The sequence below is a fragment of the Formica exsecta genome, unplaced genomic scaffold, assembly GCF_003651465.1.
Source record: "Formica exsecta isolate Colony F162 unplaced genomic scaffold, ASM365146v1 scaffold120, whole genome shotgun sequence".
Lineage (NCBI taxonomy): Eukaryota > Metazoa > Arthropoda > Insecta > Hymenoptera > Formicidae > Formica > Formica exsecta.
Window position 1 is genome coordinate 4006108 of NW_021848537.1, and position 5052 is coordinate 4011159.

At 40.3% G+C, this 5052-nt stretch overlaps 1 protein-coding gene across 3 annotated transcripts in view; it reads right to left on the reverse strand.

Moving 5' to 3' along the window:
• Nucleotides 1–5052, reverse strand: part of LOC115242548 (histone demethylase UTY-like) — a 67530-nt gene that overhangs the window by 45712 nt on the left and 16766 nt on the right. The window contains exon 1 of one of the 3 annotated variants that reach the window (XM_029818945.1): nucleotides 3078–3700. The exons of the other annotated variants lie outside the window; for them this stretch is intronic. The gene's annotated coding sequence lies outside the window, so the exon portion shown is untranslated. Of the gene's footprint in view, nucleotides 1–3077; nucleotides 3701–5052 lie in introns of those variants that run through there. 3 annotated transcript variants of the gene reach the window in all.

Below are 5052 nucleotides of genomic sequence, written 5' to 3' on the forward strand. Positions count from 1 at the left end.
CTTTCCCTCTCTTGAAACAACCAAATAATGAAAAATTAAATGTTTATTTATTTAAACGAGATAGCCACTTGATATACACTAGCCACTTGATGTACTTGATAAAGAAGACAATAAAAAAATTGATAACATAAAATTGACAGTATTGAGAGAGTTCATATAAATGGAAAGAGCACACAATTATTTTGTAAATTAAATTGTCACGCAATAAAATAATAATCTAAAATTTCGTCTTCGTTAAAAATTCAATTAATTCAAATCGCTATATTTTAGATAATGCATATGTATGCAGTATTATTGAATTAATCATTATCAAAATATTATATATTTTATATTTATTTCTATTATTACTATATTTATATCTCCCTTATTTTAATTTCATACAATCTTTTGCCTATTAATAATTTTTTTTATACAAGATAAGAATTCCCCCATAAAAAAGTAATCTTTATTAAGTTTAGATAAAATTTGAATAGATCGTAGTTACGATTGACATTCGACAACCTTATTTGGGATGCAACTCCGTCGCGACTCTAAAGAAGTTTGAGAAGCTTGCCCATTGACAATTTTAATCTTTTTTTTTTTTTTTCTCTCGTACGATTTCTCTCGCACGCGCGTATATACGTCATCGATCTCGGTCATTCTCCGCCATGCCGAGCTTTGACCGAGAAACAGCCGGGGGCCAGTGATCTTCAACTCGTTCAACAACACTCTGCGAGGTGGCATTGCCTGAATGCCATGGTCAGCGACCGTGAGAGATCGAGAATTTAAATTCTGCGCCGACTCCTACCGTATCGCCCCCACCCCCTCCCCCTCTATTCTCCTCCTCCCCCGCGGATGCTGCAGTCACAAGCATAATCTTATATCTATTTGTGTAAAAAAAAAAAAAAAGAATTGAGCCGACGAGATCGGAAGCTGTGCGAGATAAATTTCTGAGGAAACTACTATAATATATGGTTGAAAAGATTTTATTTTTATTTCCTTGAAACGTCGAGTGCAAACACGCTAATTATTTAACTGATTTCGATCAATTGTTTTTTTTAATTAGCTCTCCTAAAAATGGTACACTAAGTAATCTATATAATTAAAATTTAGCAAGTTAATCAGAGGCGATAAAAATCTTTTAGATAAAAAGAGAAATATATTAAAAATGTCTCGCTAAATATTACAATAAAATTACATTACCAACAATATATTTCGATTTTCAGAGTAATCGTGAGAGAAATTTCGATATCTCTATTTGATTATTACTTATATATATAACTTATTTTATTTTCTTTTATTATTAATTTTTGTCCTGTCGACTCGTAAACAAAATTAAAAATTGAAAATTTGGAGAACAATAAGTGACCGATCGCGAAAGATTCTCCACGACCTAGTTCCTCATTATGTATCAATCGGCTCCGACAGTTATGACGCGTCAATAGTCTTCGACCTTTCGCGTATTATTATCGAGAGTATGCAGCACTTATGCGACTTGTTGCATTTACCCGAACCGTGATAATTAATGACTCTCCTAAATATCACTTCCACGCTCGACACCTTCAATTTCCGCCTCCGATTGGCTCTTTCGAAAAGGCCATGCGTGCGTGTATAATAATAATTTATTTCTATCAACGAGAGAGGAGACATTTCAAAGATCTCTTTTTCACCCAACATATTTTTATCGTCTGATTAACTTTTTTTTTTTAAACTCTAGCTGTTGATACAAATTGTGCTAAAGAAAAAGATATACTAAAATATAGAATTTCAAGGGGCATTCTGTATTCGCGACTCGCGTGAGTGTTATTCTCTTCGCGATCGAATTACAACAATAACGGTGAAAAGTTGAAAAGGTTTAACAGATCTAATACACAAATGCCAAGGTTTACAATCGCGTTTAAATCCGCGGGGCTTTGGCGCTTCGGCTTTTATTTGCTATTTAGAGCAAGGCCTCATCAAGGCCACGGGAGAGCATAATGGCCGGAAGTACCGCTTCCACGCGAAAACGTCATGTGCATTGCAGTCGCCTCCTTCGCGACGCGATTGCGATTACAAGTTCGCATGATCCGAGGACACTCTTCTTGCCCGCTACACACCCCAGCAATTTCTTACGCGACACGAAAGTGCAAGAGTCGAAATAGATTTTTATAATATTATTCACACAATGACTCGTTATCGAAACATGTAAACATGTCTAGTTAATATTAATTTATTAAAAAATAAATTTATCTATAAAAAATTAAATTTAATTCGATAAAAATTTAATTTATCCAAACTTTAATGTTTTAAATATTTAAAAATTCAAACTTCTCCAATGTTTACGGCACCATCTAATAATTTAAAAAATATTTACGGTACAATCTAATAATAAAAAAAAAATTATAATCCGTGTACTCGGACTTTGATAAACAAAATTTGCCGAATAAAGTAATAAAAACCAATAACACACACCTAGTTAGAAGATTCAAACTTTTGTCGAGTAATTTTTATACAAGTATAATTTTTTCATCCGTTGAAAGCTCGTTACACACTCCGTGATTCCGTGATGGTCATAAAATGTATTAAAATATCACACAAAACATCTCGAATTTATCGAATCTCTCATCGTGTCATTTAAAGAATATCACTTTCGTTTTCGAGCGATATATTTCTGCGTAATCGTAACGTAAAAATCTGCAAACGGTGAAGGACGATGAGGTAGACAGATCGGATATTTCGGGACCGAGGCGAATGAGCGAGCCCTTCCGAGGAGTTGCGCCCTGCGCGCATGCCGCTTGCACGGCAAAAGGGTCAAAGGACGAGCGCTGAGCCGAGGGCGGTACACGAAAGCGTCGTCCCCGAGGCATCGATCGGAGGACTGGCCAAAAATTCGCGCGCGCGACCCCGCTCCGATTCGAAAGAGATGTGGGCAGGGGAGAAAAAGAGAGAGAGAGAGAGAGAGAGAGGAGGGTTGAAGCCCGCTGGGTGCAGCGCGGGGGTGTAATAAACGAAGAGGAGCGCGAGCGTCTGTCACGAGAGCGTCGATCATACGGCCGGAGAACGAGCTTGCAACGCGACGCGACGCGACGCGCCGCCAACTTCACGCAACACTCACTCACCATTTAAATCTCCCAGCGGCGGTGATGACGATTTAAATCTCGACGCGCGTCGTCGAGTATATTTGGGGGATCGCCTCCTCTCCTCCTTCCGATAAAGTGTATACACAAATCTCCTCCCGCTTCTCCTCTCGTCTTGATCCTCGCTCGCTTCTGGCTGCGCTCTTACTCCTCCTTCCCCAACCCGATGTCGTTTCGAGAGACGTTTCAGCAACGTCCCATGGCACCAACGATGACCTGTGTCTCGTTGGGCCGTTTGTTTGCGGCTGTTTGCTCGAGCGCGCGCTTCCGGCAGTGAACGTGTATTATGTTACGGAGAACACACAGAGAACACGCGAGGAACAGAGAAAGAGAGAGGACACCGCGAACGAGCACTCTCGTCCTCGTCGCGGTGTGAAATGCACTCCGATCGTCTCGCGACGTATATCACGATATCGCGATCGCGATTGCGTTCGCACTCGGCAGTATTGTTACTACTATCACACTAGTGGCAGTGATGATGATGCGTCGTCGTCGTCGCGGGTCGGGGAGAAACACGGGGGAGAGCGAGAGAAAAAGGGAGAGAGAGCGAGCGAGCGAGCGGCGGTAACGCACGCGGAGCGCGAGGAGTACACCTCCACACGTCGACGGCTCTTGTGCGACTAGCGGCGCGTAGGGCGAAGATTAGGAGGCGCGGTGGCGCGCACCTCCCCCCACCTCACGCGTCTCACGGGAAGGGGAGCGCGCGAGGAGGAAGCGCGCATGCGTAACGGCCCTGTTTTAAAGCAGCGCTCCGCGACACTCGTCGCCGAGCCACCGCCCGACGCGCGTTCACCCTCTTCGTGATTCGTGACGCGATCCGATGCGATGCGATGCATCGAGTTTCTGAAGGCTACGTGCCGCTCTTTCAAACTCCCACCGACGCGATTTAAATCCCGATACGCAAATTTCTTGAATTCGCGTTCATGTCATAAGTAGAATACTCATAAAAGAATAAAAAATTGATAATATAATAGAATAAAATCGATAAATTTTTGTGTATTTCGCACTGTTTTACGATACTTTAGAATTATATATATGTATATATTATATTTAATATTTGATAAAAAGAAATCAAAATATACAGGGTGTTCCGATGAGTAGTGGTACAAGAACATTATTCCGCATGAAAAAAAATGTCAAAAATATTAAAGATTTTTCCATACAAACTGTAATCGCATTCATTAAATAAATTATTTATTATTTTAATTATCTATATTTTTTTAATAGTTACTGTAAAAATATGTGCAAGTATACGTATAATACGTCTTCGTAAAGGTACTTTATGATAAAATCACAAATTTCTTTTTTCTTTACAATCATGAAGCAATTGAATAATAAATTATTCAGCTTTACCAGGATCGATAATAATTTGCACGACGATTCTCAATTATCATAAAAAGTGGAGAGAGAAAGAGAGAAGATAGAAATAAGAATTCTTTAATATAAATGTTTTTACGGAGTTTGTGGAGCGCTTACGTAAAATCCAAAGGCGCAATTAAGCATCTTCTATTGTTTCTAGGATGATTTTTTTTTTTTGGGGGGCGCCAGAAATTTCTCATAGACTCACGCATAGAACGCACGTATAGGAAGGTGGTATCCGTAGCTTACTCGGAATTCGGACCTATCATTACGAAAACGTAATCGTCTGATTATACGTCTGACACGCACGAATCGCGGCCGTTCTTCTTCTCTTCGCGACCGCGTGTGTATGTATGTGTATATATTCGTATATATATATATATATATATATATATATATATACTACACCGTAATTAATCGAAAAGCTCCTCCTGAATCTCACTGTCGCGCGTCAGCAACGTGACGCACGACTCTGCCGCGGTTCCGACCGCGGTTCCGCCGACGGATGATGGAAATTAATTCATCGCGTTCCTTGCCATTACAGCGGGCAGCGACACATCTTGTTTCGTCTGGACGTTACTCGGACGCCCGTATCGGG